At 40.9% G+C, this 24,449-nt stretch overlaps 1 protein-coding gene across 1 annotated transcript in view; it reads left to right on the forward strand.

Moving 5' to 3' along the window:
• Positions 1 to 22,419: 22,419 nt before the first annotated feature.
• Positions 22,420 to 24,449, forward strand: part of Synd (protein kinase C and casein kinase substrate in neurons protein Synd) — a 322,204-nt gene continuing 320,174 nt past the window's right edge. Inside the window, exon 1 of the mRNA XM_071656541.1 lies at positions 22,420 to 22,674. The gene's annotated coding sequence lies outside the window, so the exon portion shown is untranslated. The remainder of the gene's footprint in view (positions 22,675 to 24,449) is intronic.

Below are 24,449 nucleotides of genomic sequence, written 5' to 3' on the forward strand. Positions count from 1 at the left end.
GTATATATATCCATACAGAATAGGACGAAACCAGTATCAGTATATTCATACATGATTCGAAGCTTTTTGATATATATCCGTATAGAATACGACGAAACTAGTATCAGTATATTCGTACTGGATTCAAAGGACTTTTATATAGTATATATATCCATACAGAATAGGAAGAAACCAGTATCAGTATATTCGTACATGATTCGGAGCAATTTTATATATATAAATCCATATAGAATAGGACGAAACTAATATCAGTATATTCGTACAGGATTCAAAGCACTTTTATATAGTATGTATCCATACAGAATAGGACAAAACCAGTATCAGTATATTCGTATATGATTCACAGCGCTTTCATATATTATAAATCTGTATAGAATAGGATGACACTAGAATCAGTCTATTCGTACATGATTCAGAGCATTATGATATATACGATGATTGATCAGTAATTATGTGAGGGGTGAGAAGATAAAGGACAGTGTAAGGCTGATGTAAAACTATGTGAAAAACTCAGGAATCAGCAGATTTTATGAAAACCTCACCCAATTTCTCGCTGCACCTGAAATTTTCAGTAGAAATAGTTCAGCAGTCATCTTGTGGCCAGCTGCTGGTGATCGTGTGGAATAGTCGTTCATGGGGCTGGCTAGGTAGTGGTACCACCATCTCACTGGTGTGTCATACGTGTATGTGATTTATCATTTGTTATGACTCTGACTTATGAGCGTTTCTGAAATTTTTTGAATGTAATGTTAAGAATAAAAGTAAATATTAGAGAGGTTTTCGTAGGTCCTGTAGATGTCTGCAAGGGTTCCACCTTTTACTGTAATTATAAAGACAGTTTCCCCTGATCTTAGCCCTCCCCAGTGTTATTTACTATCGTAGAATATAGATAATGCTGGTGATCAGACAGCACCAGTGTGTTCCTTTTACCCCTACAGTATAGGGAATTTTGTGAGATGCTCTTCAGATTTCATAAAGAAATGAAAGTAGTGATGTCAAAGTGATTTTTATATTTTTCTCTAATTTTCATACCCTTCATCGCTATTGACCTGTTCTAAACGGTAGATTGAGACACAAATTCTGTGTCATTTTCCTCCAGTCTTTATTCATTCTCCAAGATAAATCTTACTATTTCGTAAAAAAATTCTGTTGGTAAAATTTTACTTTGGGAGCACCAGAGAAATAACTTATGGATTCCGTATTTCATAGTTGAAGTGGTTGAGATCAGCACTAGAAGATATTGAGCGTAATGTGTTATCCTACAATAATGAATTGGTGTACATCAAGGAAATTATGAGACACCCATGATTTGAATGCTGTGTTAACTGCCAAAAATCTTAAACAGACAACACGTCACTTGTAGCACCACCACCCAAGTTCCAGACAATCATTTATTCCACAGAATCCCAGTCAGCATATACTATGATAACGGTATATTTAAACCGTAAGTATTGCTTGCAATGGGAAGTTTGGTGAAAACTTGATAGGTTCTGTTGATTCCTGTGAGCGTTTCACATACTCATACATTGAATTACCCGACATTTTCCCGGATATCCATGCATCTCCCAACAATACCCTGTTTGCTTGTATGTTATTGTAGGTGATTAGTAATGCTCTAAATCATAAAGTGCTACTCTAAATCACTTCTAATAAGTACAAGGAGTCTGTTTATGCATAGTTTTTTCAAAGCTTTAAAGTATTTCTGTGGTGCCCATTAAAGTGATATTAGAATTCTGCTGAACTCCAGTCAATAAGGACACGAGACCAGTAAAACATTATCCTTATTTATCGATCGTATGAAAGAAAGACAATACTGAAATAATTCAACATACCCTTGCATGAGAAACCCAACTTTCTTTCAAGAGATCATTGCAGATGGATAGAGTTCCGTTAAGAATGAGAAATCTGTTTGTATGATTTTCACTGAAACTGAAGAATTTTTGCCACATTCCTAAAGTGATTAGCAAGAAACTAACTGATATTTTGCTGATTAAATTTTTTTCTTTTATTGTGTCTGATATGACATGCGCAACGGTATGCTCCATCCAAAGCTGTGTTGTTCGAAATGAGAGGCTATTATCATCAAAAAGTGAAAATTAGAAGTACTGTGGATTTTGATTTGAATTCCTCATACTTAGGGTTATTTTTACCTAAGGTTGAATTCTGATTTGTTGATAAGACAGTTTTTTACTATTCGTGTGTGATTTTATTTCTTTTTCAATATATTCACAAGATTTTGCACTCGTTACTTAAAGAATATGTTACAAGAGTGTGGATTTCTTATCAAGTTATTTTTTCAGCTTGCAACCATGTATCAACCCAAAAAAGAAGTTAAGGTTTTGAAATTCATGGAAAACATATGGTTAAATATAACAATCTCAAAAGAAATTTGAGAGCATAACCAACCTCATACACAGTAAGGGAAACCTGGACTTCATCTTTCTGTGTACAATGAGCTGATTTATTTGTGATTCTTAAAACCATGTGACCATCTGTGAGAGTTGAGGTGAGAGAGTATCATTAAATTTTAGGGAGAATAAAGAGATGTTTTGGAAGGAGGTAAATAAAGTGCGTAAGACAAGAGAACAAATGGGAACTTCAGTGAAGGGGGCTAATAGGGAGGTGATAACAAGTAGTGGTGAAGTAAGAAGATGGAGTAAGTATTTTGAAGGTTTGTTGAATGTGTTTGATGATAGAGTAGCAGATATAGGGTGTTTTGGTCGAGGTGGTGTGTGGAGTGAGAAGGTTAGGGAGAATGATTAGATAAACAGAGAAGAGGTAGTGAAAGCTTTGCAGAAGATGAAAGCCAGCAAGGCGGCGGGTTTGGATGGTATTGCAGTGACTGTGTTTTGATTGGTTGGTAATGATATTCAATGTAGCTATGGTGGTGCCTGAGGATTGGCGGAATGCATGCCTAGTGCCATTGTACAAAGGCAATGGGGATAATGGTGAATGTTCAAATTACAGAGGTATAAGTTTGTTGAGTACTCCTTGGAAATTATATGGGAGGGTATTGATTGAGAGGGTGAAGGCATGTACAGAGCATCAGATTGGGGAAGAGCAGTGTGGTTTCAGAAGTGGTCGAGGATGTGTGGATCAGGTGTTTGCTTTGAGGAATGTATGTGAGAAATACTTAGAAAAACAGATGGATTTGTATGTAGCATTTATGGATCTGGAGAAGGCATATGATAGAGTTGATAGAGATGCTCTGTGGAAGGTATTAAGAGTTTACAGTGAGAGAGGTAAGCTGTTAGAAGCAGTGAAAAGTTTTTACCAAGGATGTAAGGCATGTGTACGTGTAGGAAGAGAGGAAAGTGATTGGTTCCCAGTGAATGTCGGTTTGCGGGAGAGGTGCATGATGTATCCATGGTTGTTTAATTTGTTTATAGATGGGATGGTTAGGGAGATGAATGCAATAGTTTTATAGAGAGGGGCAAGTATGCAGTCTGCTATGGATGAGAGGGCTGGTGGCTGATTTAGGTGAGAAACTGCAGAAGTTGGTGACTGAGTTTGGTAAAGTGTGTGAAAGAAGAAGGCTGAGAGTAAATGTGAACAAGAGCACGGTTATTAGGTTCAGTAGGGTTAAGGAACAACTTAATTGGGAGGTAAGTTTGAATGGAGAAAAACTGGAGGAAGTGAAGTGTTTTAGATATCTGGGAGTGGATTTAGCAGCAGATGGAACCATCGAAGCGGAAGTGAGTCACAGGGTGGGGAGGGGGCGAAGGTTTTGGGAGCGTTGAAGAATGTGTGGAAGGCAAGAATGTTATCTCGGAGAGCAAAATTGGGTATGTTTGAAGGAATAGTGGTTCCAACAATGTTATATGGCTGTGAGGCATGGGCTATAGATAGGGTTGAGGAGTGTGGATGTGTTGGAATTGAAATGTTTGAGGACAGTATGTGGTGTGAGGTGGTGTGAAAAAATGTAATGAAAGGGTAAGAGAGATGTGTGGAAATAAAAAGAGTGTGGTTGAGAGAGCAGAAGAAGGTGTGTTGAAATGGTTTGGTCACATGGAGAGAATGAATGAGGAAAGACTGACAAAGAGGATATATTTGTCAGAGGTGGAAGGAACAAGAAGCGGGAGACCGAATTGAAGGTGGAAGGATGGAGTGAAAAGGATTTTGAGTGATCGGGGCCTGAACATACAGGAGGGTGAAAGGCATGCAAGGAATAGAGTGAATTGGAACAATGTGGTGTATTGGGGTCAGTGTGGTGTCAGTAGATTGAACCAGGGCATGTGAAGCATCTGGAGTAAACCATGAAAAGTTTTGTGGGGCCTGGATGTGGAAAGGGAGCTGTGGTTTCGGTGCATTACACATGACAGCTAGAGACTGAGTGTGAATGAATGTATCCTTTGTTGTCTTCTCTTAGCACTACCTCGCAGTGCGTGGGGGAGGGGGGGATGCCATTTCATGTGTGGCGGGGTGGCGATGGGAATGGATGAAGGTAGCAAGTATGAATATGTACATGTGTATATATGTATATGTGTGTATGTATATGTATGTATATGTTGAAATGTATAGGTATGTATATGTGCATTTGTGGGTGTGTATTTATATACATGTGTATGTGAGTGGGTTGGGCCATTCTTACGTCTGGTTCCTTGTGCTTCCTCGCTAACATGCGAGACAGCAACAAAGTATAATAAAAAGAATAATAATAAAAGAATGAAAGCAGGTATCCAAATATTCATTTTAGCTCTAGGAGACCTAATGAATTATTTGAGTGTTGCTACTTTCACAAAATACACTAATGCTTCTCTTTCTTCTGACAGGTTGAAGATGAAGGAGTATATGCCAAATCAATAGAGAGAAAATAAGTGATAAGAACCAAATCCATAGAGAAATTACTGTATTGGTTTCTGAGTGAAAAATTTGCGAAACTTCTTTACAGACAGAAAAAGAAGAAGGGACTTAGTTTGATAATTTTGTGAACTGATATGAAAGTGCCAGGAGAAAACAGTAAATAAAGACAGGAAGAGTAAGACCTAGAGAAAGTGAATTTCATTTTCGGACCTGGAAAAAACCTAAAGATAGAAGCAAGCTTCTGATTGCCTGGAGTGTGTGTGATCAGCTGCACTACTAAGGTAAGTACACCTGACCATTATAGTACAGTCATTTTGATGATTATTTCATATATTTTTGAGCTGAATAATCTTCTCACATGTGAGTATGAAATGGTGATTCACCTTAGTGCCTTTTGGAAAGTGTATGATTTTCAAGAATTGAACAGTACAGTTACAGTTAATGAGAGAATATTTTTTCATGATTCATGATTTTACTTATTGAATATACTGAACAGGCTTTTCTTTCACAGAAAAGGATTATTGTTCCCAGTTGTTCAATAAACAGGTTATAGATTTTAGATAATTTGAGTTACTCATATTGTTTAGTTATGATAGTTTCTATCCTTTGCAGTCTGTCTCATGAGCATGAGATGTATTTATTTGGTATATATGGGTAATGACTCCTCCATCCTTCATGACTTGGTGAGGTGGCACCTGCCTTTGCTCACCATGTATGAACATCCCAAAGGTGTCTATGTATAGCCAAAGCAACTGTTACTTGGTTGACGTCATTGGCCTGTCTCCAGCTTACTGCTTGAGCTCAAACTTTTTCTGGATCATGAATGTAGCAAGAGTTAGTAAAGCTTCTTTGTATAGCATATGGAGAGAGTTCTACACACATACAACCCTGTCTCTTCGACTATCAACAGTATATGGCTATTACTGTGGTTAGCCAGCATTTCGTGGACCACTGTCCTTTTCTTTCAATGTATTTATTATTGCATTATTTTGATGCTGGAATGGGAGGCTCCCCACCTCCACTATTATTACTTCCTACAGAAGAAGCAGATGAAGAAGCTAGTGAGAATATTTCCTTTAAGGTCCAGTCAGCTGCTCTTGACATAACTTAGCTAATGTGGAGAATAGAAAACCAGTGTGAAGGAAATTATTTTGATGTATGCATATATACCCCTTCATACATTATATATTGATATAGTTTCAGACTTGAATGCCATTTCCTGCTTTAGCAAGGTGGGGCAAGGAAGAGATAAAGAAAGTCCACATCTGCTCACATCCATTTTATCTTTCTATCTATATCTCTGATGCCTGTTCCCAACTGGAATTCCCTCATGTGGGTGGCCAGGGCAGTGAGTCTCTGTAACTAGTGCCACTTCTTAGACTTTCATGCCCTCACCCTTAACAGGCCACTGGCAGAGGGTGATTCTAGCGCAGTGTTTGCAGAGGCTTCTCTTACCCAATGTTCGTACTGACCACTTCAAACTAATGCTCAAATCTGTTCTCTAGTTGTCATGTGTAATGCACCAAAACCACAGATCCCTGTCCACAACCAGGTCCCATAGAATGTTCCATGGTTGTACTCCGAATGGTTCATATGTCTTGGTTCAGTCCATTGACAGTACATCAACCCCAGTACGCTACATCATTCCAGTTCACTCAATCCCATGTATGCCTTTTGTCCTACTGCATGTTCAGGCCCAGATCGCTCACAATCTTTTTTCGCTCTGTCCATCCATCTCCATTTAGTCTCTGCATTCACTTCCTTCCCTCCACTTCTGATGCATATATCCTCTTTTTCCAGTCTTTCCTTACTCATTCTTTCCATATGTCCAAACCATTTCAGTACACCCCCTTCAGCTCTCCCAACCTGCACTCATTGTATTACCTCACATCTCTCACCCTTTCATTACTTAATCAAACCTCCTTACACCGCATATTGGCCTCAGACTTTTCATTGCCAACACATCCGCCCTCCTCCGCACAGCCTTATGCATAGCCCATACCTTGCATCCATGTAGAATTGTTTGGACTGCTTTTTCTTCAGATGTACCCAGAGAGAGAGAGAGAGTGAATTATGATCGTATATTATCATGTTTTTCTGGTATCATTGCCTCTTAGACTTGCATTTCCTTTTGTCCCTTTGTTCTTTTTTTGAAGATGGCTTTGTGTTTACAGATGTAAGGAAACCGTGAGAATCAGACACAGCATAGTGTTGTTTAAAGCTGTTTTATTTCTTGATGGTTTAATTGACCTTTGGGTAATTTTTGTATCATTATTCATAAATTGATACTCTAAATGTTCCATACATTTCTTTTAGGTTTGTTGAATTTGTTGTTAGAATGTGTTCACTTACTTTGATGTATTAAGCTTTTGAGACAAAGTATGTTGAATTACATAGTCTCTTGGTGATTACTCTTGGTGATTACCCACTACTCATATTTCTTTTTTATGCATAGTGTTCTGTAAGATGTTTAATTCTTTGATAGCCTTACTTCATTATGAGAAGGCAACTTGTGGATTTGTATGTAGCATTTATGGATCTGGAGAAGGCATATGATAGAGTTGATAGAGATGCTCTGTGGAAGGTATTAAGAATATATGGTGTGGGAGGCAAGTTGTTAGAAGCAGTGAAAAGTTTTTATCGAGGATGTAAGGCATGTGTACGTGTAGGAAGAGAGGAAAGTGATTGGTTCTCAGTGAATGTAGGTTTGCGGCAGGGGTGTGTGATGTCTCCATGGTTGTTTAATTTGTTTATGGATGGGGTTGTTAGGGAGGTAAATGCAAGAGTTTTGGAAAGAGGGGCAAGTATGAAGTCTGTTGGGGATGAGAGAGCTTGGGAAGTGAGTCAGTTGTTGTTCACTGATGATACAGCGCTGGTGGCTGATTCATGTGAGAAACTGCAGAAGCTGGTGACTGAGTTTGGTAAAGTGTGTGAAAGAAGAAAGTTAAGAGTAAATGTGAATAAGAGCAAGGTTATTAGGTACAGTAGGGTTGAGGGTCAAGTCAATTGGGAGGTGAGTTTGAATGGAGAAAAACTGGAGGAAGTGAAGTGTTTTAGATATCTGGGAGTGGATCTGGCAGCGGATGGAAGCGGAAGTGGATCATAGGGTGGGGGAGGGGGCGAAAATTCTGGGAGCCTTGAAGAATGTGTGGAAGTCGAGAACATTATCTCGGAAGGCAAAAATGGGTATGTTTGAAGGAATAGTGGTTCCAACAATGTTGTATGGTTGCGAGGCGTGGGCTATGGATAGAGTTGTGCGCAGGAGGATGGATGTGCTGGAAGTGAGATGTTTGAGGACAATGTGTGGTGTGAGGTGGTTTGATCGAGTAAGTAACATAAGGGTAAGAGAGATGTGTGGAAATAAAAAGAGCGTGGTTGAGAGAGCAGAAGAGGGTGTTTTGAAATGGTTTGGGCACATGGAGAGAATGAGTGAGAAAAGATTGACCAAGAGGATATATGTGTCGGAGGTGGAGGGAACGAGGAGAAGAGGGAGACCAAATTGGAGGTGGAAAGATGGAGTGAAAAAGATTTTGTGTGATCGGGGCCTGAACATGCAGGAGGGTGAAAGGAGGGCAAGGAATAGAGTGAATTGGAGCGATGTGGTATACCGGGGTTGACGTGCTGTCAGTGGATTGAATCAAGGCATGTGAAGCGTCTGGGGTAAACCATGGAAAGCTGTGTAGGTATGTATATTTGCGTGTGTGGACGTATGTATATACTTGTGTATGGGGGTGGGTTGGGCCATTTCTTTCGTCTGTTTCCTTGTGCTACCTTGCAAACGAGGGAGACAGTGACAAAGCAAAAAAAAAAAAAAAAAAAAAAAAAACTCAGTATTTAAATTATTCATTGAAGGATAAGATGTCATGGGTTGATATGTACAATGAATATTGATCATCCCTCAATTAGCACTTCTGATTTTGTGTATGAATACTAACCGTAGTTTGACTTTAAAGCCGTAATTTCAACTTGATCGTATTAGTACATGCTTTTGAGAAATTTGTTATAAGGATCTGAGGTCAGTAGTCTTTCATATTTATGAAGTATAAATGCTTTGGTGTTACTCTCAGATTGATTATAAATTGAATGAAAGTACAAATATATTATGAGACTGTAAGATATTGGTCCTCTTCATAATTGAGTCTGTAATGCATATTAAGTGTATGTGACCCTGGTTTATTTGTGCTTAATGCTTTCCCTCAAAATTTGAGGTAACTCGTGGTCAACACACTAATTTAGCAAACTGAAATTATCTAGAAATTTGCATGAATTGATGTCCCAGCAATGTAGTGTAGCTTATGTTATGGTGACGCTTTTGCCATAGCCACCCCCTTGAAAGACTTCCCAAGGAGAGCAGGCATCAAATATATAGATAAATAGATATGCACTCAATGATGAACAGCACAGACATTCTCTTTTACCCATTTTGATGAAAGGCAGCAAAAGTCCAAAAATTGAAAAAGAAATCTGAGTAAACTAGTAAACCACACTGGGGATAGTCTGTTCAGCCTCAGGCTTCATAGCTTTTTTGTGGAATGGAGAGAATCCTGATGTGTTGTTTGTTTATCACAGATACCCATTGAATGTCCTGATTGTAAAATGTTTAGTGGAAAATCTTAAAATTTTGCTTAGGGTACTTCATTTGCTTAGTAGAATACTGGTACACCACTGATTTTCTGGCACTCTTGGTTCCAACACCTTACTAGATTAACCATTTTGCCGGACCAACCGTGGTCACATAATAATTCATCAACACCCCTCTAACCTACTAATATACATCTCCCATGTGTCTAGAATATACCATGGACTGTTAGAAATTTAATTTCTCCCCTATCCCTGGGGATAGAGGAGAAAGAATACTTCCCACGTATTCCCTGCGTGTCGTAGAAGGTGACTAAAAGGGAAGGGAGTGGGGGGCTGGAAATCCTCCCCTCTCAGTTTTTTTTAATTTTCCAAAAAAAGGAACAGAGAAGGGGGCCAGGTGAGGATATTCCCTCAAAGGTCCAGTCCTCTGTTCTTAACGCTACCTTGCTAACTCGGGAAATGGCGAATAGTATGAATGAAAAAAAAAAAAAATGAAATGTTTGAGCATCCTAAGATGGTAAGTCTGTCCTTAGATTGTTTGAATCCTGTGGGGTCTTCTTCGTCTTCTGTTGTTAGTGTTTTCCTAGGTGTGCATTGCCAGAATAATGCAGTTTCATTTGCATTATACACCTGTTCAGGACTGAGGTGCTCATCAGCTATGAGTTTCGCGAATTCGTCCACATACTCGCCAGCTCCTTCGTGGTTTGCAGACTGCTTTTCTCTGCACACTTCATTCATGGAAATTCCATGACACTTCTTGAATCTTTGAAGCCATCCTTCGCTATAGTCACACTCATGGTGTAATTTAAGTTCTTTATGGAACAACTAATCCTGGTCCATTATCATACTACCTGATAAGTCCACTCCATTGCTCAAGTCCACTCGATCATGCTCAGTACTCCTACCATCTTTCATAGAATTTCAGTATTTTCCCCCTTTGCTTCTTTATATCATAAACAGTTGATGGACCAATACTGTAGATGTCACACAGCTTACACACCGAAACACCATGGTCCATTTTTTCAACTGTTATACTTTATCTTGGATTGATATGGACTGATGATTAGGTTTGATCCCACGACTGACACTCTCATACGTCTTAGAAGCCATAGCTACAGTTAAATTTAAGTAAGATAAGCTAAGAATCTCACAGAACTGCGGTATCACCGCCAGCAAGTGCAGTGTAAAGAATGTAAATAAATGTGCCCTCCACACAATGCCATCTGTGGCCGCCCAGTAAACTAGTCTGGTGGCCGTGGTGATTTCAAGTTCCCTCACGTAATTTTGTTTGGACTAAAGGAGGTGCTGAAGCATCAATTGCCGGAAAATCGGTGGTGTACCTGTACGTCAATGCCACAGCTCACAAGCTTCACATAGTTTCTGTGCTTCTTAGGGTTACAAACTTTTGAAGTCTTGCAGTTTTTATGAATATTACAAATAGGTGAGTGTCATAAGCACTTCAGACTGAAATCTCTTGCAAGCGTTGCTAGTATCTTGTTCACAAATTTATTATTCTCAGAAACGTTTTGGCCACTTATCTGTTGGTAATGTTTAGATCTTTGAGGATTGATTTATTTTTGTGTGTCTGGTACAGATTGCTTCATGTTGAGATATTACTGAATATGGGTCATAGCTGAGCCAATACTTGAGAAAGCAGTTCAGTCTGAATATTTAACAGAAGATGGGAACATTCTATATGGTGAAAATGCACTTATTAACAAAGTTATACCCTTCTTCAGCATTTTCTAGTTGTATTGCTTCGTTGACTTTTTGTTTGAAATTGTTAATTAGGCGCCATGAAGCTTTAAGTTGTTAAGACTCATATTTCACTTAATAATTAGCCATTAGTCTTGGACTATTCTGAGAGATATCTTTTAATCAGAACAAGGAGATTTGCTTCACAAAATTTTTTTCTAGGTGCCCCAGGCTTGTTTAAATGAAATAGAGTTGATGTTTTCTGTCAGCTAATTTAGCACAGGTTTTGAGATCAAATATACAGTCCTCCAGTAGTTTTCGGGAGGGAAGGGGCCTTCCAGTTTAAGGTTTGGGTAAGGCATAAAGATTAAGCCTTTCTCTGTTGACAGAGGGAAATATCTCTCTTCCCCACTTTGTGCAGCCTGAGGAGATGAAAAAGATATAAAGTTTGAAAAATTCTTATTGTTACCATCACAGAGATTAGTGTTCTTTTTCCTGGTTGTAAAAATGTAGATCTCATTCAAATGACCTTGGATATACTGCCACTGCAAGTTGTCGCAGAGGGTATGAGATCAGCCAAGCAGTGCTGCCAGGTGTAAAGGTACGCTGTTGCATATTTCGCATATTTTTTTATTGCATCAGTATTGTATATTTTGCGTTAGCACGTTCCACTGTTAGCCCATATTAAATCATGTAAATGAATTATGTATTTATATTGCATGGAATTGTGAATGAAAAGAATCCATAAAAGTTCTGCTGGAGTTTACCCCCATTCTGCAGCAGCATGATGGCTTGTTCCTCACTCTGATCTTCAGAGGTTCACTAAGCCCCAAACCATTTCATTTTCTTTTGTATAGGTGAGGCTCTTGGCCTCTGGCAGCATTTTGTCACCATGCCAGTGAAAATGGTGGTTTTAAAGTTATGCGGTCAAGGAAATTAAACGACTGGTCCTGCATGGAAATTTGAAATGTATGAATACCAAATCCGCAGATAAAATGTTAAGGAGTCCTAGTATGGCATAAGAGGAAGTGCATGTTTACTGGGGCCAGTAAGTAATTGGGCTAAAACTATTTTTCAAGCACTGTTTTCTATACTTGGAATATTTTTCATAGTAGGGATATTTTTTACAAGTGGTGCAGAATATAACTTATTCAGGAGGGTAAGCTTTCCTGAAAAAAAAAAGTTTTAGTATAAGCTTGCAGTGCCTGTCATTCTGAAAACATTCCTATGAATACAATGCATCATTTTCTGTTAGGCAAAGGCCACCTTAGTCATTTGATATAGTTTAGCACATCACCATTCTCATACGTATCTGTATGTGCATATGTAAATGCCAACCTCGATTCATTTATTCCTCCAAAAGTTATATGATTTGTATTTAGGGAACTTATGAATTTCTACCCTATGGATTAGAACTTTGGGATGAGTATTCAGCATCATCTCTTTTTAAGACTGTATACAAGAGTTATGGCGGGTATGGGGATGGACGTGATGGTTCACTTGAGGTTAAAAACACAATAGCACCATGTGACTGTACAGGATTTTTTTGTATATTTTCTATACATTTTGTATATTTGTTCATCTAGTGCAAGTTATATTGGACACACATGTTGCAATATATTTACTTACTTATTCCGAGACACATTAAGTTTAGAATAATTTTACACATTTTCTGTGAAAATAAGCTATGTAATTGTTACTAGATTTTTTTGGTTTGCCTGCTCAGAAACTGAAATGAGAATTGAATCCTATCTATTCAATCTATATCTCTGATACCTGTTCCCACCTGAAACTCCTTCAGCGGAGTGGCCATAACGATACGATCTTTATACCTAATGAACTCCAGCACCACTTCTTAGCCTTTAGTGCCTCACCCACAACAGGCCACCGGCAGAGGGCAACTCTAGAGCAGTGTTTGCAGAGGTTTCTACCTAATGTTACTGCTGACTACTTCTCCCTAATGCTCCTATATTCTTGTTAGTATATTTATGAAAGTGTTCATGTTTGGATATATGAGGAAACTATTTTATACATGATGGATTTGTATTCTTAGTTGCATAAGTTCCAGAACACAATACAATCTGTGTTTGAGTGATAACATGTACTACATACCGGAGTACACTGCTGTATATTCCTCGACACTTAGTGGACTTTGGTAATAAGATTACTGGAGCTTTCTTCTTGCGGGTCTTGCTGAGTTTATACTTTTCTGTTTCCTCTTGTGTGGTTTCTTCACATGTAAGTCTTCTCTAAAGCATTTTGTGGTAGTTTGGCATAATAACCCAAAGTAGAGCTTTATGTGTCATAGTGTCTCTGCTCTACTCTATCTCACACTTAAACTTATGATTATCTTGAATGCAGTAATAATATTGTTTGTGAAAATTGTCTTGTTTATGATGGTATGTAAAGTACCTTGTTATGAAAGCTTTTTCATCATGGAAATTGGATTTTAGCTGTTTGTACTCGTTCATTATAATGTGTATATGAACACACACACTCACTCACTCACTCACTCACTCACTCACTCACTCACTCACTCACTCACTCACTCACTCACTCACTCACTCACTCACACACACACACACACACACACACACTAGAGTACGTAGAACAATCACTAGTTCGTTGGATATCAAAACACTCAGCACTTACACAACGAATGAAAAGTGTTTCCAATACATTCCCAACTCAGCATACTTGGCACCCACATATTTGCAACAGCACATGATACCTCCCACTCATACCACTTCATAACTAGCCATCAGCCTTTAAGCAGATAATGAGTAGTATGATGTACCACGACCAGAGCCAGTGTGTCATAGTTCACCAAACTATTGTGCCTAAAGTGTGCATGATTTGGTATTTGCTTTGGTAAATTTTCGTTATACTATAAACAGCACTAAGGAATTGAATAAGTCTTAGGCTTAACAATTCTGTTCAGCTGGTTAGATGAGATACATGTATTATTAGACCTTTCTGTTTAAATATGGCGATGAACAAGTAACAGTAGGCAAATCAAGTAGAAAAATGGTCTCTCATCCCTGTGGAGAAAGAATTCTGTACAAATAGGATAACTAAACTGCAGTAAGCTGTTTACTGTCATAACTGCTGAAGCAGCAGACCGATTCAAGGAGAGATGACGCTAGCTAATTGTCATAGTTTATCTTTAAGTGGATTAGAATTAAAAGCTTCTTTATGCCATCAGTAGGTTAGCTTGTCAAGGTAATAATGTCTGGTGTCTCCATTCCATTGTATTCTCTTCCCCTTCCTTTCCCATACCCCCATTCCCCATTCTGTGTTTTCTCTCTCTTTCCCCTATTCCCTTCCTATCATTTGCTTCATCTCCCTCATACCGCTCCACTCCAGTAGCCTTCCCCTCCCCTGCTTGTATCATTATGTTTTTCATTTACGTTCTCTCCCTCTCATTTTAGCCATTCTTGCCTCTCCCCTTCTTCCCACATCCCTTTGGCTGCTCCCCAGTCCTCTCCCTTAGTCTGGCCCCATTAGGTCCTTCCCTTTGTCTGGACCCCAAACTCCCTTCCCTCTCTGGTTCCCCCAAGCTCCCTCCCTCTCTGGTTCCCCCAAGCTCCCTCCCTCATTCAGGTGGCCTAGTTCCCTCCTCCAGCCCCCAAATTCTGGTCCCCATAGCATACCTTCATCCGGTCCTGTAGCTGCTCCTCCTGCTCCTACCTACATCCCCACTTTAGGATCGCCACACACGCCCAGTTTGAACGATACACGCCAAACCTCCACAGTTTTAAAGTGTGAATGGAAAATTTAGCAGCAGTCGTATCTATCGGGGGGCTACATTCTCTCTCTCTCTCTCTCTCTCTCTCTCTCTCTCTCTCTCTCTCTCTCTCTCTGACAGATGTCGCTCAGTGGGGGAAAAAAAAAACACTAGGCATGGTGCAGCGGCCCTTGGTTCCTTTCCTTCCCCTGGTTTATTCCCTGTCCCCCTCCCTCAGTGTGGACCCCAGAGCTACCCCTCTTTGTAAGGGGTCTCTCCCCTCCTCAGGGAGGTGCCCCTGGCCGCCAATGGATGGGGTTGCAGAGCCCATGATCCGTCCGGCAGCAAGTGAGTGTGCAAGGCTGTACATACATTGTGAACTAGGCTTTTTCCATGTTCGTGTGTGTGTGTGTATGATACACCACCTCCCCCACACACCGTCTGAACACTGTAGTTTTATGTCAGTTCTCTTGTTTATGACGCTTGTAGGTAATAGACGATGAATAAAAGACTCGTGCCAGGTATGAAAACGAAGCAGAATGTCTAAGAAGGATCCATGAAGCTGGGAACTATTGTGTGCTTTCATTGTCGTTCATTGTGGCGTGGATATTTCCGGGATTTGTCCTCTGGTGGAGCAGCCGTGTTGTGGCGTGATGCTGTGTGTGTGTGTGTCTGTGTGTGCAACTTATTTCACTAATATCTCCAGTCTAAGGACTGTTCTCTGGTTGGTCAGAACATGTGTTGCATATGGATACAAATAGGATTTAAGCTGTAGGGAGTTGAGGGATGTGGATGGGTTCGCTAGACATAGAAGAAGGAGGGTTGGGGTATATATGTTGTGGAGGGAGAGGTGTCGTGAGGGAAGAGCTTGCTTTCCCTCCCTCTCCACACTCACTCTCACTCACTCTCCCCCCACACACTGTGTTCACCTCAATCCCATGTTCGTATCGATTGTGCACGAAACAGCAGTTGAATCCGCATGCTCAAACCCCTTCCCAACAAAGGGTTGGGGGGAGAGTAGGAGGAGGAAGAGGAAGAGGGAGGCGAGTGGACCATTTTTATGTGATTATTTGTTTTCGATGATCACATAGACTCTGTATGGGGGGAGGGGGGGGGGGTGTTAGACGCGTCGGACGAGCGACGGGTAAACGATCGTTAGGTGACGTCAGCAAAAAAGGCCTTCGTCCGAAACCAGCCCCATTCGACCTCTGCTTTCGTTTCTGGAATGGGCAGTTTAGATGGTCCAAAGGGACGAAACTTGAGATGGAAGAGAACTTGTTTTTTTTCATGAAAGCAGCTTCATTCAGAAAGCAGTGAGATGAAAATACGAATCCAGTGCAGGGAAGGAAAGTCCAGATGACTGACATATGTATTACCTTATATATATATTTATATATAGAAATCTTGTGTAAGCAGACCCAAAAAACGGGGATCAGAGAGAATTTATGTTGAAATATAATTTGCTTGCAATTTTAGATGCTTAGATAACGCATGGACATTGTGCTTTTGACTTAGATGGAAGATGGTGTTAAATATTGTACAAAGAAAAGGTGTTTTTTATATATTTGCTGTGGAGTGAGAGGATGTGACCTGCTTAATTGGGCTGTGTGTATATATATATATGTTGCTTGCAATGCATTTCATGGTTGCACTGTTTACCACTGTGTCATGGCAACCCAGTTGCGTAAGGAAGATAAATTACTTAAATGCTCAAATATATGTTCCAGGAGATAAAAAAAGGGGGGTGGGGGGTTTGCTTGTGGTGCCATACCGCTCTCTCTCTCTCTCTCTCTCTCTCTCTCTCTCTCTCTCTCTCTCTCTCTCTCTCTAGGGAAGAAATATGTGAGGAGAAACACTGTATGATGTATATATGGGTCTGTTCGTAGAAGCCATTTATTTATTTATTTTTTGTGTGTGTGGGGTGGGTTTGGGAGGGTCTTAGTGGTTTACAGAGTCCACACACTTGAAGTAGACCATTGTAGCCGGGACACCAGCGAGATAGATGATGAGAAGGCCATGGAAAGAATTGAAGCTGTCATGAGAGACATAATTTGGGTATTGAAGAAAAAAAAGGGAACTTCATTCTTATTATAAGGCTTACGACCGAGTCGAACTTTCGCCATAATTAATAATGTGCAAGTACGCCAGACACTGATTGTTTTGAAAAAAAAAGTATTTCGTCACATCTTTTCTATAGAAATTTGAAGGGTGTGATCAAGTTACCCCTTGCTCCTCTCTCTTCCTAGGTGGGCAAATGTATGACTATGGCTGCTTGAGATATGGTTCAGTATTTCGCTAGAGGAAGGACTTGTGCCGAAGGGAATGGAAGAATGCCAAGTGCCCATTTTTGATAAAGGAGATTGAGAAATTGGACTCCGTAAATGTCTCCCTGATAAGTGTGATGTGTAGAACACATGAACAGAGAAGAAATCAAATAGATGAATATACGCGGGTGTAAGCAGAGGGGGGGGGGGTCATGTGTCACAAAGCTTGTACGACTGAGTTAAATCCGTCTTGGGTCAAAGAGAATTGATGAAGGGTCGGCTGTGTTTGTATGAGTACCAGAAGGTGTTTGAAGCCGGGTTCTTCGTGTAAGACTAAGTGGGAGACGTCTTCGCACCATGGGTCTTCTCAGTGGAAGGAAACAAGTATGGGTTGGGAGCAAGAATGGAATACCTCAAGGCTCAGTCTCTCTTGTCATTGTTCTGTGACCTTCGAGATGGACCAGACTCGTCCCGGCACGTGTTCTGGGCTTGTAAGGGGACGTAAACAAGTTCCACAGCTGGCCTGATGTATGAAGGCCGCGATGGTCGTGTGGGTAAATGTAGAGTGATGTAGGATGGATGTAGTGAGAAAAGGCTGAGTGTCATGAGGGTATGGTAGGAAACAAACTACATTGTGTGTGTGTGTGTGTGTGTTATCTGTAAGTCGACATTGTGTTTGATTCAAGTGAACATTGTCTTACAATAGTAGAACTGTAATCAAACTATCAATCGGTAGATATTACTATTGTGTTCAAGTACAATGGATGACGAAGTGTTGGTTAAGGTGTTGACAATTGGAATATGCTTCTCAAGTCTGTTGTCCTTATTTAAGAGCAGAGATGTGATTAAGAAACACCTAACAGCGACATAGATGTTCCCTCAAGGGAGATGAGTTATAAAGAGAGACTTAGTGGTGATCGTAAGCTGTGCCCAACCATGGAGGAGAGAAGAGTAAGGGGTGACCTAAATTAAGAAGCTTAGAAAGAAATCCCTTGGTTGGGCATGCAAAGGAGGAAGTCCTGGCTCAGCAACAGGGAGGAAGAGGAGGAATGGAACAAGATTAAAAGAGACGAATTTTCGACTCTATCCAGAAGTTGAAGATGTTGATATGATAAACAACAAAGGTGAGGAGAGATTAGGGGGGGGATGTCCCCTCCTCCCATGAACTCCCTCCTGCCTGTCATTGTACAGTCTGGCTCCGCTGTACAGATCGGTTAAGCTTGTACATGTTGCACGGAAGTACATAGGTGACAACACACACACACACACACACACACACACACTTTTTTATTTTTTGTAACCCCTTTGGGTCCTTGATAGACAAGGTTGATTCTCTCTCTCTCTCTCTCTCTCTCTCTCTCTCTCTCTCTCTCTCTCTCTCTCTCTCTCTCTCTCTCTCTCTCTCTCTCTCTATCTATCTATCTATCTATCTATCTATCTGTCTATCTATCAACCTTAGCAGTAGAGTTGGGCCTGAAAGAACTCTCTTAATAGCCCTTTAGTTTGACCTGTTTAAGCTTTGTTTTGACCATTTTCTTACGTTTTCTTTGTTTCAATATTTTTTTCAACCGTTTTCTTTTTTCATCAATTTTTTTTGTCAACCGTTTTCTTGATATTTTGTTGTTGGTTCAGCGTTGAACTGGGACATATGGACACACATTACCATTGTAGTCAAGATGAAGGCCAGGGTGATGTGGGATCATGTGAATTGATTCATTTATTCTGTAAAGTCATAACAAAAAGAGTTACCCCAATCTTGGCCATGTAGGATGAGGGATAATGTATGGTATTTCATGTGTGGCGGTGGTGGCGACGGGAAAGGATGAAGGCAGCAAGTATGGATATGTTCATGTGTATATGTATATATCTGTGTATGTAGGTATACATTGAAATCTATGTGTATGTATATATGCGTGTGTGGACGTTTATGTATATACATGTGTATGTGGGTGGGTTGGGCCATTCCTCGTCTGTTTCCTTGCGCTACCTCGCTGACGCGGGAAACGGCGATTGAGTATAATATATATATATATATATATATATATATATATATATATATATATATATATATATATATATATATCAGAAATGAATGTAGGGAGGATTAATTGCAGCTCCTAAGGTTTTTGTGTATACTTTAATGGAATGGTTTAGCACCCTGATTTGGAACGGATCTGGAAGTGAATGGTTTATTAATCGTAATTAACTATGTATCAATTAATTAATTTATCGCCCAGCAAGGCTCATTTCGCCTGGCCAGTTTCATATCATTTATTCGTATATGATTCATTTTGGGAAATTTAGAAGAGAAGCGAATAATGTGTACTTGAATATCCTTCATCTTACGTTGGTGAGCAACGGGGTCTACACCGGTCATTTCCCATCAGGCTCACACAGCCAGCAGATAGCATTTTACCGAACCTAACTGTACAACGCGGAGGTGTATGTATATATATATATATATATATATATATATATATATATATATATATGTGTATATATATACATATATATATATATATATATATATATATATATATATATATATATATATATATATATATATATATATATACACGAATATAGTGCATATGAACGCGCACCTTCATAGAACATACAAACTTCCAAGAGCCAGGATCGAACCCTGGACCCCTTGCGTGGCAGATGGGAGCAGCAGAGGAGGAGGAAGAAGGAGGGAAGAAAAAACTTCAAGTTTTACAATAGTTTTGAACACGGCCATTTGAAGGCCTGTGCTAAACCGATCCTAAGACGAAGTGTTTTCGAGAACCTAGTATTCGAATAGTCATTTTCCCTATTAGAGGCGATCATAGCTTAGCGGTTGCGCTCCCGCCTGTGGCACAGGGGGTCCCGGGTTCGATCCTGGCTGTTAGAGGTTTGTATGTTATATGGAAGTGCACGTTCCTATGCACTATATATATATATATGTAAATATATCACATATGGCGTGCATTAGCATTATGTTGCTGGCATGTAGGAAAATGAAGGACGAATCTACAAGTATTTGTCGACCAATTCTTATCTTTAAGAATACACAGATAATTGCATGTATCTTTATGTTCTATTGTCCATATGGCTACCAGCATATGTACATATATCACATATGATATTGCTAGTTTCAGAATGTGGGATTTTCATGATTGAAATTGCCAACTGTATCATTTTGGACGTGGAGAACTGGATGATAAAAAGAAGCAACAGACACAGGAAATGTTGGTGATAATGTATCTCACACATTTGTGTTGCCAAGTGACGAAATGATAATGTATCCCACACATTTGTGTTGCCAAGTGACGAAATGATAATGTATCCCACACACTTGTGTTGCCAAGTGACGAAATGATAATGTATCCCACACATTTGTGTTGCCAAGTGACGAAATGATGATGTATCCCACACATTTGTGTTGCCAAGTGACGAAATGATGATGTATCCCACACATTTGTGTTGCCAAGTGACGAAATGATAATGTATCCCACACATTTGTGTTGCCAAGTGACGAAATGATAATGTATCCCACACATTTGTGTTGCCAAGTGACGAAATGATAATGTATCCCACACATTTGTGTTGCCAAGTGACGAAATGATAATGTATCCCACACATTTGTGTTGCCAAGTGACGAAATGATGATGTATCCCACACATTTGTGTTGCCAAGTGACGAAATGATAATGTATCCCACACATTTGTGTTGCCAAGTGACGAAATGATAATGTGTCCCACACATTTGTGTTGCCAAGTGACGAAATGATAATGTATCCCACACATTTGTGTTGCCAAGTGACGAAATGATGATGTATCCCACACATTTGTGTTGCCAAGTGACGAAATGTGACCTAACCTTGGATGGCCTGGGATGTGGTCACACCTGGGTCATGTGGGAGTGGGAGGGATCTGTGTGTGTGTGGGGAGGGGGAAGTTAAATGGGGTCGTAATTGGAAGTTTGGAGGTTAAATTGTGACTTTGTATTGTGGTTAGTTCATAGCTTCGCTGGTGTACATATTACAATTTCTTTTTTTTTTTTTTAGTGGGGTTAATTGGGTTCTTAAATGATGCTGATGTTGTAGACTGATGGCCAATTTAAGGATTGGATAAGTCGGAGGTGAACCTGATTTGAAATAGGGTGTAGACTGATTATAAATTTAAGAGAATTGCTTTGAAATAGGGTGAAATGTTAATTGGGTTGAAATAAGATGGAATAATAATTGGGATGGAATAGGGTGACGTAATTGGGATGGGATAGGATGAAAGTATAATCGGGTTGGAATAGGTTGACATTGTAACTGGGTTGAAATAGGATGAAATAGAATGACAATTTAATAGGTGGTAGGATGGGATGAAATTATAATTGCCATGGAATAGGCAAGGCCTAAGGGTCATCATGTGTGGTTGTGATAGACTGGCCAGGCTGTTAGATAGATGGTGAATAGGTTGTTAGATAGATATCAATAGATCTTTGGTTTTAAGATGATTTAGGAAAATGTAAAGGTAATTTGTATGGTATTTAATGAGATATTAATTGGTGTACGTGGGAAGTAAGGCATGTATATATATATGTTGTTTTTTGTTTATTAAATGTATATTTAATGGTTGATTAACCGTTAACTTTGATGTTAATGATAACATGGGGTTGAGAAGGGGGGAGACCTGGTTTGGATGCTAGTGAATGAAGTTAAAGTGATGGGAGAAATTCCTTTGACGTGGTGAATACACGACATTTGTGAACCCTCCATGAGAGAGAGAGAGAGAGTCAGCTCGTCGTGGTCACCGCCAAAATGGCTTAGTGGGTGACCCCTTTGGGGTGGATGTTTGGGTGATGACACCTCCCCGTGGATTGCCATCTTGCGCCGCGCCGGCCGGGTTGGTAGGCCTGGTAGAGATGCCATCTCGTGCCAGACTCGGATAATAATCAACCTTGACAAGTCGTGTTCGGGTGATAGATAGTGGTCTATCGCTGCCTTGGGAATGGGTTGGGTTTTTGGGGATATTTTGGATGGGATAGTCCCAGTGGTGGGATATTATTTCCCCTCTCCGCCATTTAGGAGAATGTTCGTGTGATATGCTAATTTCCCTGGGGCTGGATGTCCATTGTGGAATCTTATCTCCGATGATCATATACCTCAGGCCTGATGATTAATGATTAATATTATATTATCGATGAGTAACATCCAACGCGAGAGTGATCAACGAGACGGATCACCTCCCCCCGGATGCGAGCAAGGGGTGAAATAAATGAGCAGGAGATGAAGTGGGTGGGAGAGAAAAAAGGGGGCGTTGGCAACTCACTCCTCCTCGCTGCCAACCTCACCCAGACCCCCGAGCTGGGAGTCAGTTGCTCTTGGACTGTCGTGAGGGTGAGACGCACACCGCCGCTCGGGAGAGACCTTGATCCTCTTAGTTTTTTTTACCCCCTCCTCTAAATAGTGCTTGTGACTTAATTGTAAACATATATATTTTTTTTTTGGAGGGGGCCCTGAGACGAGGCGAAACGCCCCTTCGGATTGGTTTAGCCGCCAGGCCTACAAACGAGCCAAGTGGGTCTTCAAGGAAGCCTTCATTTTCTCTCCCCGTCTTCGAACGCAAGGTGGGTCTATGGTCTCTGGGTCTGTGGTCTCCATGTGTGTGGACTGGACACTCTGCTGGTCTTCAGACCGTTGGAGTGTCGAGTTATTGATGTGGGGGCCCCGCTTTTAAGGGGGGGGGGGGAGTGTGTGGGTGTGTGTGGGGCGTTTAGGAGATGGGCGCCCCAGTGGGCGTCTGTCTGTCTGTCTGGCCAAAGGAGGTCCCTCCAATGGTGTGTCTTCTAAAGCTATTTCAAATATGTATATCTCTATGTTAATCTCTGGTCTTACGAGATGAATTGGTGGGCGACGAGGAAACGAGCATCAGTTGTGGGGAGACGTAGCTATTTGGACTGTGGGGGAGAGGGGAGAAAAAAGGGAGAAAAAGGAAGGAAATTAATATATTGTGATTGGCCTTCATGCTACACATGTCTCGAGTTTATTTATATAAAGGGAAATGCATTTTCTTGTCTAATTTCGACGTGCGTGGAGCGAGCAGAGGAGGAGGAGGAGGTGGTGGTGTTGCGTGCTGGGGGGAGAGAAGTGGGGTGTGGGGTGGTGAAATACAGTTGTGTGTGGGGAGAGAGAGAGAGAGAGAGAGAGAGAGAGAGAGAGAGAGAGTCGTGGAGCGAGCAGAGGAGGAGATGGTGTTGCGTGCTGGGGAGAGGAGGAGGGGTGGGGGTGAAATACAGTTGTGGGAGAGAGAGAGAGAGAGAGAGAGAGAGAGAGAGAGAGAGAGCCACCGTTGCATCTCTCCATATTGAACTTGGCTACGTGGGGCGAGGGGGCAGGTCTTCCATCTGAGGGGAGGTGGCTTCGCCAAGTAGTCTCCCCACTTGACATTGTCTAGTGGTTTGTGGGGAGAAATGGCCGAGGGGGGGGGGTTAGAGGAGGCGTTGGAAAGGTTGTGTGGGGGTGTGGGTGTGGGGGGTGTACATATGGTGGCCAAGGTAACAGGAGAATGGCTCCTGTGTCTTCCCATACTGTGTGGCCCCGTCAAGGTTGTTGGGGCGGAATAACTTGTCCAACTGGGTTGTTATATACTACAACACCCCGTCTCCCTCACCTCTCTCACCTCTCTCTCTCTCTCTCTCTCTCTCTCTCTCTCTCTCTCTCTCTCTCTCTCTCTCTCTCTCTCTGTAAGCTTTTGCATCCAGCCCGTATGTCCGTTTCTTTCACTCCCTAAACCATCGACCCTCCGCCCCCGCCTGCTCAAGAACCCTAACCTAACCTAACCTAACCTAACCTAACCTAACCTAGCCTAACCTAACTTAACCTAGCCTAACCTAACCTAACCTAACCTAACCTAACCTAGCCTAACCTAACTTAACCTACCCTAGCCTAGCCTAACCTAACCTAACCTAACCTAACCTTACCTAACCTAACTTAACCTACCCTAGCCTAACCTGACCTAACCTAACCTAACCTAACTTAACCTACCCTAGCCTAGCCTAACCTAACCTAACCTAACTTAACCTACCCTAGCCTAGCCTAACCTAACTAACCTGACCTAACCTAACCTAACCTAACCTAACCTACCCTAGCCTAACCTGACCTAACCTAACCTGACCTAACCTAACCTAACCTAACCTAACAACCTAACCTACCCTAGCCTAGCCTAACCTAACCTGACCTAACCTAACCTAACCTGACCTGACCTAACCTAACCTGACCTGACCTGACCTGACCTGACCTAACCTAACCTAACCTAGCCTAGCCTAACCTAACTTAACCTACCCTATCCTAGCCTAGCCTAGCCTAACCTAACCTAACCTAACCTAACCTAACCTGACCTGAC

The sequence above is a fragment of the Panulirus ornatus genome, chromosome 63 (genome assembly GCF_036320965.1).
Source record: "Panulirus ornatus isolate Po-2019 chromosome 63, ASM3632096v1, whole genome shotgun sequence".
NCBI lineage: Eukaryota > Metazoa > Arthropoda > Malacostraca > Decapoda > Palinuridae > Panulirus > Panulirus ornatus.